Here is a 12456-nt window from a genome sequence, read left to right as displayed (position 1 = left end):
GTTTTGCAGCAAACCCTGCAGAATGATGCTGCGCCCATCACCAGCCTGGTCCCCAAGGCAGGACCTTCCCCAGGCCAAAATTCAATATCGCTGACGTCTTTCAGCATCAAGTAAATAACCTTCCAGCGTCAAAGTCACTGGTAAACATGTGCTGCTACCGCACATGCCTCTGCAAAGCAACTCCTCCTCCTCTTCCCAGGCCAAGAACAGCCTCTGCCAAGTTTCTAGCTGATGGTTATCTTCTGCTCCCTCACGCTCACTTAAAGCTTCCTATCTAGCCAGGCCCACGGTATCGATTGTGTCTCGGACACCAAGCTTTGAGTAATTAATAATGCCACGAGAGTGTGGATTCAGCTCCTGGTTGAGCCGTGGAGGCACACCGCCTCTGTCTCGCTGTACACGTTTCGGTGATAAGCATTCATGTTGGAGGCTGCACCTTAATTAGATTTTTCAGATTGCAAAGGGCCCTGAGACACTTGTGCAGACACCATATAAATGTATATTGCATTGTACTGTAATTAATCCAAGGTGACGCAGAGGCAGATGGAGCAGGAGCAAGGGACCGATTCACGGCAAGACAACCAGCCCCGAGACTTTAGAATGTCTCTGGGTGCAAGCCCACCCCGTGGCCCGAGCTCCATCAGCGGCAAAGCAAGAGAACTCCCTCTTCGTGCCACCCACCGCGTGCCGGACTACCACCGGAGACGTGTTAGACAACAGGTATTTGAATGAGCATCTCGGAAGCAAAAGGTTTCCCGGTGCCTCCTCACCAAGCAAGGGTCCCCACCGTTAAGCGGACACCTTTCCCTCCACACAAGCAGTTCAGCAGCCAGAAAGACAACAAAAAGCAACAAAGACAAGCAGAGATTAATTGCAGCTCCTCCTCCCCAAAAGAAACAATCGATTGCATCAGGCAGTTGTCTCTGCCATTGCGGAAAGCGCTCGGATGTCACAGCCGTGGGCTGCAGCGGCGGGTCCCCAGACATCCATGTCCCACATCGGACGCCAGGATGCTCCACGAGCACCAATGGAAGTGACGGGATGAGGTTGGTGAGGTAAGTTTTGTTGGAGGAAATCTTTGGGGAAGGAGTTTGCCCTGAAGATAACTCAGGAAAGGCGCAGAAGCCGATGAAGCGGCAGAGGGAAAACTACTGTCTGAAACAACCTTCAACCTCCTAAAGCCTTCTGCGCCCGTGCAAGTCACCTGCCTGGAGCTGGGGGAGGGCTTTTGCACGATAGGAGCTGTGGGACTTCGTGCTGGTCCTTTTTTTCCTGGCTGTTATGAGTTCTAGAAAACAAGAGATGCAAAATTGGGGCTTGGATAGCATGGGGCTGGTCTCTGTGCCCACGGGTATTTTGCCTGCGGCAGAGGTGCTCTGCCGACCTTGAACACACGCAAAAACCTGGAGATGAGCTCGCTTTGTACACAACTGCCTCACCACGACACTGCTCCCTTTGTACTGGGCCAGCCAAGAGGTTTCACACGCATTTGGGAACTGCCTTTAGTTTATGCAACCGCCGCTGCCCGAGTCCAACAGCCTTTGCCTCCAGCTGAACTGCCGAGCAGGTGTCAACCTGGCTACCACCGGCACATTGGACCCTTTATGCACAGTCGCTGGGCTGGATGAGACCCCTGGGAACATCATGGCTGCTCCAAGTCCCACGGTAGCTTGTTCAATGGGACATGATGTCTCAGGCTCGACTGTGCCCAGGTACTGACCCACGGGCTAAAAAAGCCTTTTAGGAAGGGAGGGAGCCGGGCTGGGAGGCTGCACGTGCAAAAGGGGAGCCCGCTCTCTGCCAAGGTGCCGGTGGGTTCGGACAGGATGAAATACGTCACGGGGCCCCACGGCGTATGGTGAGAAACCAAATCATCAGAATTCAGGGGAGGAAAGGCAGTTACCTGGGTAACAGTGTGCCGCTACCACATCTGCCACCCCGCAGGACTTCCCAGATGCCGCTCAGCTGCGAGAGCAGACCCGCAGACCAGACTGCTGCTCCGGCAGCTCCACGGCATCGTGAGGACGAACGCACGGGTGTTTTCTCCACCGCGCTTCCAGACCGGGTGGGAAACGAGAGGTGACCCCACGCCTGAGCCCTGTCCTGACACAGCCCCCAGCCACGGGCGGCTTTTGGCAGGGCCAGCAGCTCTTGCTGCGCATCCCCACACACCCCGAATGACGGCGGCCGTCACCGAGACACAAAAGGAGCCGACATCCCACGGCTCTGCTGTCCTGCCCCGGGAAGCATCCCTTCCTAATGGACCCGCCATGTTTTTTCCCTACTCCGTCTCCCATCACACACTCGCTTCCCAAAAGCTCCTCTGCAGCGAGCAAGGAAGGAGATGCCTTTGCTGGCAGACACGCGTACAGATGCCAAGGTGACACAAGGACACAGCGGATGCTGGCGACACCAGCACCCAACCTCTGACGCTGTTTCACTCTCTTGTCCCAAGACCATCCCCACCACTCATTTTCCACCAGCAACCCAGCCTGCCCCTCCGCGGCAAGGCGGGGACCGCAGCATCCTCCGCGCTCCCTCTCCGCTTCTCCCCGGGTGGAGAAGCACCACACGCTTTCAAGGCACCGGGAGAGACTTCGGTTCCCCGTTTCCCACGGAACCAACTCAGTTCCCTGTACGAGCTTTTGAAAACACGTCCTTTATAGTTTTCTATTTTGATGACATCTGTAAGAATATATGGTGGGGTCTTTTTTCTTCTCCTCAGCCTCTTCTTCTTTTTAAGAGGAGATGTCACACTTTGAACTCTAATTTTTATTTATTTTATTTTCCTAGAAAAGGGCTGACTCCCCACCGAGTACAGAAGGAGAAAGAGAAAGGAGGGTGGAGAGGAAGCCTTTAAGAAGTGCCCAGATTTAATTTTTTATCAGAGGAACAGAAAGAGAAATTTGTTGATGATCAAACAGGTTCAAGTACCTTAAAAGAAAGGGACTGTCAGTAAATGGAAGCTAGTTAAGGAATTACATGAAAGACACGGGAGACGCTCAAGAAGCAGAAAAAGATGCTGTAACCAAGTGGAAAGCCAAACCCATCAGTCCCAAACCACTGGAGCAGTGAGAATCAGTAGGTGAAGTATTTGCTCTGCAAAAGCAGCAGACAATGGGACAGCCAGTGCTTTGCAGAGGTGCTGAGCCGGCTTGGCACCAGCGGCTGCCTGAGGGAGCCCAGCACCTCCGAAAGAGCAGCCCCGGCAGGCTTTCTACCTGCTCGCTTCCTTGCATAGCTAAAACAAGTGTAGGCAGTCAAATAAAGGGCTGCATTGCTTTGAAAAACGGCACCCTGGGGGCTTTGTGTTTTCCTTTTCCTCCTCGGTACCTTCCAGCTCGAGTGTGCTCAGTTTATAAATCCAAAGAGGGTGGGATTGGTGGTTGGTGGTTTTTTTTTTTTTCCCCCCCTTTGCTTTGGTTTTAATCCACTGGTAGCACTTTGCAACTCAGGCTGGGATCTGAAAAGCCAGCAGAGCCCTTGGCAGGCTGGGCAATGGCTGATTTAGGGAGGGGAAGAGCAAGACTAAGAGGAGGAGGAGGAGGGGGAGAGACCACAGCAGCACCGAGATAGCCTGCAGCAGAGTCAGAGGTGGACAGGACTTGAGAGATGGAGACCAATCCATCCTCAACCCCTAACCCACCTTCCCAAGCCCCTCCTTGCCAAAGCCTTTAAGAGGCCAGATCCTATTGCTTCCTGAACTGCGACCCGCCTGGCTTAGCTCGGAAATCTTTTAAATAGGAAAACAGAGCCGCCGTTTGCTTTCATGCAGAGCCAGTGGTGAGCAAAGCCCAAGGGTTGCATTAGATTAGCAGCCGGCTCCTCCGAAGGCATGGAAACTTTGATCATTTAATATGTATGTGCCGTGTCAGAGCGAACAGGTCTCCAAACCCCAGTAAATGTTTTATTAGGGCAGCTCTGGCTTTCGTGCCCAAGCCATGCTCCTTTTGGACTCTGGGGATCTTGCTGTGATTGGAGAGACACTGCTCACCATCTCCCTCTCTCCCAAGAAGGGCCATGCAGCTCCCGCCTTGCTTTTCCCTCGAATCACATTTAAAACGCATTAGAGCCCAGTAGCCTGAACGATGGCAGGAGCACCCCAAAACCAGCCCCTGCCTTCCTCAAAGCACCCGCTCCTCTTGCACCTTGCAGGGAGACCCAACGCGTGGACGCAGATGTCAACACCGATCACGGCGAGAGCAAGGTTCTCCTCTTCCTCCTCCATCACCACCAAAGCGGCCACCACGACTGCCCGGAGCTTGGGTTTGGAAATGAGGTATTCCCAAAGCGATTATTTGTTGTTGAAAATGTCATCTTTGCCAGAAATTTCAAGGAAAAAAAAAAATGAGCGTAGGCTCCCCCCACCCCGCCATTCTCAGTTCAAAATGAATATAACCCCGCTCGTCGCTGGATTTCCAGCTCCCAGAGAGCTGGGCTTCAGATTAGGAAACAGTGCATGAAGAAAGAATGGGGCCAGATATGATCTCGGCATACAAGGACTCCTATTCAAAGGACACTGGGCTAGGATCATAAATACAAGTGCACACAGTTACTTCCCCGCTTACATCTGTGCCTTGAGAAGCCCTACAAGAGCCATTCTGGGGGAGAAATTACACCGCTCGTGTCCTATTAAAGCAGCTCCCATTTATTTTTTTCTCATGCTAAAAAATATTTACATCCAAAATAGACAAGAGAAGCCTGGTGCCAAGAAAATAGGGGATTTTTATAGATCTTGTTTCTGCAAGAAATTACCAAGACAACAAGTCACTAAGTTCCGAGAAAGGATTTGACATTTTCCTGAATAAAAATAGCACCTGAAGTGGCATCGCTTAGGACAACACCTTATCGGCAAGCGCTACCGAAGCAATCAGAGAACGAAAACCTTCCCACGGCACGGCGAAACTCGCCCGTGGGATCCCACCAGGGACGCCTCATTGTCTACCCTTTTCTATAGAATTTCACACTAATTTTCACAGAACTCTGTTGGTCTTGTCCCTATTAAGTTTGATTGGATTTTTTTTTTTTTTCCATAAAGGAAATTACAAAGGCTAGCAATTGTCTTGCTTCAAGGCATACACACATCATCAGCTCGGAGTAGAATGACAATTACCCACGCGGTGCCATACATGGCTAGGTGTGTTGGGGGACTTTTGTATTAAGCAGGCATCTTTTTTTTTTTTGTCCCCATCAGCTTTCGATCAAATCCCAGGTGCAGCCACTTGTGTTGCGAGATCTGCCTATAAAAAACACACTCCAATGATCCAATCCTATGGCTGCGCCGGGCTACCGCTGCTGAACGCAAGAGCGAGAGGGATGGGTGCTGGGTAGGAAGGGACCACCTGGTCCAGGCAAAGGATGCATCTTCTAGAGACGCAGCTCTGGCAGTTTTACCATTCATTCTTTCTTTTAAAAGCAAAAAAAAACCCAACCCACCAAAAACCCCATCAGACCTGCACACACGGTATCATGCCATGAAAAAAGGAGACCGGAGGCCAAGTTGAAATATGGGCGAAAGCTCGGACAACAAATGACTGAATGAGGACACGGGGATTTGGTATAAGCATTACGACCACGACAGCTTTCTGCATTTTCTACCTCCAGCAAAAAGCCTTGAGGTGCACGGAGAAAGGCAGACCGTGCGGTGTTTCCAGCTCCACAACCACCGCAGACCTCGTGGGGAAAGCTGCCGTCGGCTGCATCGTGTGCGCCCACCAGCGTGGGTGGGATCTGAGCTCTCCACCAGGAACGCGCACCCATCTCCCGGAGCTGAGACCTGGACGCAGCCCAGCTGCACCTCTCCTCTCCGGGAGAGATCGCATCTCCGCGAGCCACGGGTCCTCTCTTCCCCGCCACTGCTAATTAACGCCCGACCCGTTTGGTGACTAACGATCCCCTGCCCGCGCGCACATGCCGAGTCCCCGGCGTTGACCCGAAGCCGACGCTGCTTCCCGTGCCTTCGGACGCGGCTGCGCCGAGCAGGCAGATGGACGGCGAGGAGGAGAAGCGGTGGCAACGCCGACCGTGCCGGGAGAGCCGGGGAAGGGAAGGGATGTGCCTTCTGCTAGGCGCTTTTGTGCACCGATCTGCTGCTCTCCGCAGCTCCTTTTGGCGAGGCCAAGCCGCCCCACCGCCCCGCACCGCCTCATCGCTGCCAACGCGGAGCTTGACCCTATTTATCCAGATGGCCCAAATCTCCCGAGCGCCGAGGCTCCTGCAGTTTTCCAGGAAAATGCCCAGTGGTCTCATTACATCCAAACCCTCCTCCTTCAGCCAGCCCAGCAAATCCACTCCTTCCTCCCTGCCCATCCCCAAAGTCAGAAGAACAGCGGGAAAGTAGAGACCGGCAGGGAGAGGTGGGGATTTCATCCATCGAGAGGCTTGCTTTCTTCCCCTGTTTTAAAAACTAGAATATGAATGCGTTTGTTTATAAATCGAAATTCAAACTAATTATTAGCTAGAGGCTTTCAAGTAAAAATGTAGGTCATGCAATATTATGTGGGATAATAGAGATCGTTTCAGCTTCAGGAAGCACATAACAAATGGAGACTCACTAGTTGTCCAGCTTGGTTAAGCAGCGGACGCATCCACCCGGCAGGCCATTAGCTCCGGCACCAGCTCTTAACACAAAATTTGGCACCCTTTCCACTTCTGTCCCCTGCCTTCAGCCTGGCCACCCTCTTCTCTTGCACCCGAGGGGTGCTGGACCAGAGCTGCGTGGTCCCCATCCCAGCAGCCAGCAAAGGTTTCACAAAGGGCTCAGTGCAGAGGGCTGAAGCACACCCCACAGCATACCCGAACTCACCCCCAAGGACAAGCTGGACCTGACAATTATTAATATTCAAAAATAATGATAATTAAAAAAAAATAAAAAAAATCAAACAGACAAGAATCGTGGAGACTTCAAAGACGGGAGCCCGGGATGCACATTTTAAGCTACTCCTTAAAACAGAGGTGAAAGCACGGTGAGACCTCCCTCTTTCTGCCTCTCAGCCATCAGAACCGACTTAATTCATCGCACGAAAGAAACGCTCTTTGCGCCCGTTTCTGTTTTAAGAGGAGCCTTTCTAATCTTGGGATGTGAAGAGCTGTGAATCTTACAGCTTTTCACCGGTGCCAGTGCTTGTGGGCAGCAGGTATCGGAGCCAAAGCTGGGGAAAGTGAAACGTGGAGTTTACATGTAAGAAAATGTTTGGCAGCAAGAAAATCTTTGTGCCTGCACCCAATGGAAAGGAGCAGCATCAGGAGAGAACTTGTCCAAGCCAGCCCAAGTGCCTGAGACAGCACGCATAGCAAATGTAACCTACTTGCAGTCAACTGCGATCAAGGCGAAACAGAAAGGTTGCCAATTAAAAACACTGAATGATTTCAAACAACAAAGAAATCTGTGGACATTGTTTGATCGCGCATATTCTGCATGAGAAAAAAAGAAAGAGGGAAACAAAAAAAAAAAGAGGCTAAAAATAGGCTAGATGTTGTGAGCCAGATCCTCAGCCCGGCAAAGGCACCGGCTTCAGGGAGTTACGCAGCTTCACCCATGCAGCTGCCGTTGTTGCTAAGTTCTGATCTCTATTTAAACTTGCAAAAGGTTTTCTTTTCCTACAAAAATACAAGAATCTTCCCCCCCCCCATCTTGGAGCTCATCTCTCCTAAAGCAGCTCACATGATGATGATCAAAAATAAGCCCTCCAAGCCTAAGCTCACTAACATTCATTTCTCTCCTGCTAATGCTGGACTTCTTACTGTTAATCCTTAAATATATCCTTAAATAAGAATGACAGTACCTGAAGCGCCTAACAACCCCGTATCATAAACAGAGACAGCCTCTGCATTCCTAATTTAGCTTGCCACATGAGAGCTGACACTAATCCCAGATCCCAAGTCCCGGATATCTCCAACGTAAATGCCATTGCCTTGCTCACCTTGACGTTACAGAGCAGCCTGAACTTTCCTTGTCCTACTCAACTTTCATAACTGGTTGTTGGTTGTTTGGGAGTTTTTTTTAATCCCATCTTGTATAAAAGCTGACCCACAGCAAATTCAACCTTTGAGCCTGGGACTTTAGGGAAAGTGTCACCTTCGCCCTGCGTGTCCAATTGCTGCGGGGACACCAGCCTTGGGTGATCCTGGGGGTAGGAGGCTGCTGAAGAAACCTCCACACATCAGACAGCAACCTGCTTACAAAACACCGTGTCTTGTGCCCGAATCTCCTACCAACCCGTTTGCATGGCTCACGGCGGCAGAAACCGGAGCGGTGGGTAAAAGGCAGGGGAAATGCAGATGACCACACTGGCTCATCTCGGGCACTGCATCAAAAATCACTGATTTTTGCCATCTGCAAGCTGCAGATTACTCCTTCTAGGTCTAAGACTCCAGTTTTCAAAGGGCTCCAGACCAGCACGGAGGAAACAACGGGAAACAGGCATCCAGCCTCCTACTGAGCCCAGCTGTGAGTAAACAGATTTGCTCCCCAAATACCAGGAACCTGGGTAAGTGGGTGCGCTTAGGACGCAGAAAAAGAGCGCTTGACATTTTGCATGGACTCCAGAAAGAAAGGAAAGCGAGGCTTTACAAAGAAGAGCTCGCCCATCATTCCTCGGTGGATGTTAGCATTTATCTCCAAAAAGGCAGTCTGAAAACAAAAGACTACAAGGAACCGCAGCTGTCTCCTGCAAAGCAGGCACCCAACCCAGCTACTAAATGCAATCTTTAACATGAAAAGCAGAGAGGAGGGAGGGGTTTTAGCCTCGCTCTGCAAAGCAAATTGCAGCACAGCTTTAACTCTACAGCAACTTCTGGGGCCCACCGGATAATCACCCCCACCAGGGTGAAGGTTAGCACGCCGCAGCTGCAAACCAGCCACAAGAAATACCGCCGGAGCAGCGAACAGAAGCGGCAAGCGCCAACAATAAAGCCAGGCGCGAGCCCTAAACTTTATTTGCAGGACCCCGCGGACCCGGCAGGCGTGCCGTGGGCCAGCTCCAAGCCGGCGAAGGGAAGGTGCCAAAGCCCATCACCCTGTCAAAGCAGGTGGGGTGCAGGTGAGCATCCCAAATCGGTGCCGGCGGGCAGCGTGCTGGCTTCAACGCCATCCCCACCCGCTACTCGCATAATGTGGGTTGCATGAGCATGTCTCGAATGGCAAAACAGGGCTTGGGGTACGCTTTGCCTGAAAGCCAGGCACTGGCTCTCCTCACTTTGGATTTTCATCCCGTGGCAAAACAGAAAGCATAACGCCCGCCCAGCTCCCAGGCACCCAGAAAGATTGTTAGTTATACAGTGCTTGCTGCAAAGCATTACGTCTTCCAGCACAGAAATTCTTGCAGATTTAGAGACAGACGAATGCCTCCGAGGCTTACACCTTTGCAGGACAGGGCAATTATGCTCCAAAGGTCAGGTGCTGCTACTGGAGAGATGCAGGTTTCCAGGTTTGATTCCTATCGCAGCTGAGATAAGCAGCAACCACAGTCTGGGAGCGGGTTCAGCTTTCAGGCTTTTGTTCAGAGCTGGGATTTTGCTTTGGGCCCATTCTTAGCCAACAGCGAAGTGGAACAAAATCACTAGAAGAAAGCATTTGGCATCTCCATTTCTCTGGACAAGGTCTGGTTCCCCCCTGCTCACACTCCGGTGGCTTAGGAAAACAAAATCGTGCTCCTTCTGTGTATCAGATCACGCACACAAATGGGAACTGGCAAACGTCTCCACCGCTCACCAGCAATTTCTGCTGGAGGAAGGAGACTCAGATCTAAGCACGCCTGCGCTATATACAATTTACATCCCACTTAAAGACTGAGAAGAGGAAATAAGGGGACTGTGCTGCGTTCGCCTTCTGCTGGACCCGCTTTCATCCTCAGATGGAACATGCGAAGCTTTGTTCTATGCAGTAGCACACGAGGATTTCTTGGCGCTGCCAAACCTTACAATATGACCAAGTATTTCATAACCTCTCATTTTCCTTTTAAGCCCCAGCTCTCAGTCATATGCAGTTATACAAGAACCTCAGCTTTCATTACGGAAAAAGAAACCCTTCGCACTCCTCCCTCTTCCCCTTCCAAAAAAAACCCCCAAGCCCCCTCGCCCCCCCAAAAAACCCAAATCAAACAAAAAAGACCTAACAAAGCAACAATGAAATGCTTCAGAAACCACCTCCACTCTTCAGACACATGGTTTTAAAAGCGGGGCTCCAGATTTGGAATCCGTGAGCTCTGCCGTGCTTACTCCGTACGGCAGAGGAGCCCCTAAGAACAACTCTCCGGCTTCTTCCCGTCTTTAATCTGTCTCGGCAGGCACAATAAGCAACTACAAATGGAATAACAATATCGAAAAAGGGGGCCGGGAGGAGGGGAGAGAAGATGCTGTAACGCAGAGGCGGCCTGAGATACCGGTGAAGGCTTTTAAGAGCCATACATGCTAATTACGGTGTTAAAAATCTGTCAGTCGGAGGGCTGGATATTAAATGGAATTGGCTTGAGATGACAGGGCTGAACTGGATTTTAAAAAATTATTTATTAAAATGCTCTGGATACAAATTAATGTTCTTAGTTCAAAATGTATTATTGTCTCTCTGGCTTTGATCTGCAGAGCACTTTGAGCGATGAATGGGAAAGGTTGTCAAATTTCCCTCTGCACGCGCTCTAAGTGACTCCGCATCCCTCGCCGAAATGCTGCTTTGCAATTTCCTTCAGCAATACCTCTCATTACAGCCCCGGGAAGATCTGCAGCCGTGCCCCACTACGCCGAGGAGGAGCGGGGGTTTGCCCCCAGCGCCGTCTGCGGTGTTCTGCTGGGATCTGGGGCCAGGCTTGGGGCCAAGCTCCTCTCCTGCCTGCTGCAAGGTCTGCAGCAAGGGGCAAAGCCAGTTTTGGGGTGGACCGCTTGGGGGAAAGAGGGGGCATCTGCACGGCCAACTGCCCTCACGCTCGGGACTGATAAAAAGCTTGCCGAAGCCAGGGATAAGGCTGGCTGACCCAGCTTTTGAAACGAGCTTTGGATCCAAGAGCCAGGACTCGGCTTTGCCCAGCGAAAAGCATCTTTGGGAACGGCTTGGCTCTCCCCTCCCGCTGATGGCAAGCGGCCGCTCGGTCTGCGCACGCTGGTCAGACCGAAAATAAGCGGTCTATTCTAGGAAACCTGAGGCTGAGGGGTGTCGCCCACCTCCAAATCAATGGGGCAGAGGGGCCAGGACTCGCAGTGCGGCGTGCTTGTCCTTCCAACAGCCCGGACGAGGCGTCACAGCCCCCGTGCCGATGTGCAGGCTGCCCGGGAGGCTCCGGCTCCCAGCCATTCACTGCGGTCCCTTAACCAGCAAGCAGAGCTCAGATGCAAAACCCCTCCGGTGGAAACCCTCGCATGCATTTTTGGGCGAGCCCATCACTGCTCTGCGCCCTCGCACCGTGCCTGGGTCCCGGGGAAATCGCTCTCCCCTGCCCGAGCAGCCCGGCTCATCCATCACATGCAAATTCACCCGTCGCCTCCAGCAGCCACCGTCGGCCACGTGCCTTAGCTCTCCATAGAGTTCACTCCACTTGGCTCCCAGGTCACCTCCTTCCTTCCCACTTTATCTCTTCTTATTTTTTATTTTTTAATTTTTTTTTTCTTTTTAAACAATGTCTGTACAGTTTCACTCTCGATAACACGCGAGTTAATTAAGCCGTGATCTCCTGGAGACAGGTTGCTACAAGGAGATAAGCAGCAGCTTCTGTTCACCATAAACAGCTGTGCTCCTGACCAGCTTCTGGGGATTTGCTGCTTTTGTACAGAAGACAAAACAATCATTGCCAATTAAACCTGGACATCATCTTCTCCCCGCCATCGGTGAGTCTCTTGACGTCACCTTCCCCATGATCCTTCCAGAGGAGTTGAGGGTGCAGCAGTGTACTGTGCGGCTTAGAGGAAATTAATACCTGAAGTTGTAGTACACCAGATAACGCTTTAATTCACTGGCAGTGCAGCAGTGCTGCTTAAAAGACAAAAGCCATTGCATTTCCAGCAGAGTTGTGTCATATAATATGGTTTTGGTGGATGAACAAATGGAAGGGGAAAAAAAGCCCAACCAAAACCCGGGGATAAAAAAAAATATCCTGCAGGGTCAAGCAAAATGTTTCATTTGACCCAAACAAAACTTCTCGGTTTTGCATTTATATTCTGACACCATCTCAGCCCCGAGCGAAGGCAGCTCTCGGCAGCGAGCTGTCAAAGCGGGACACGTCAGGCTGGGCTCTGCCAGGGCCTGCCTGGTGCCAGCGGCCATCCCCATTTTCACCAACTATCAGAGACGACGCACGTTTTACAAGGGCTGGGCGAAGCTAAGCCAGTGGGTTTGCAAGGGCTTTGGAGGGACAGATCTGGAATTTAAAAGGTCTCAAAACACTGGAGAAATGGCCTGATGTGAAAAGTGAAAGCGTGAAGCAGGATGCTGCAGAAGGGAAAAATCAAAGCAAATTAAAGCCAGACCAA

The sequence above is a fragment of the Haliaeetus leucocephalus genome, unplaced genomic scaffold (assembly GCF_000737465.1).
Source record: "Haliaeetus leucocephalus isolate CR32 unplaced genomic scaffold, Haliaeetus_leucocephalus-4.0 Scaffold773, whole genome shotgun sequence".
NCBI lineage: Eukaryota > Metazoa > Chordata > Aves > Accipitriformes > Accipitridae > Haliaeetus > Haliaeetus leucocephalus.
Note: the sequence above shows the minus strand (reverse complement) of the source record.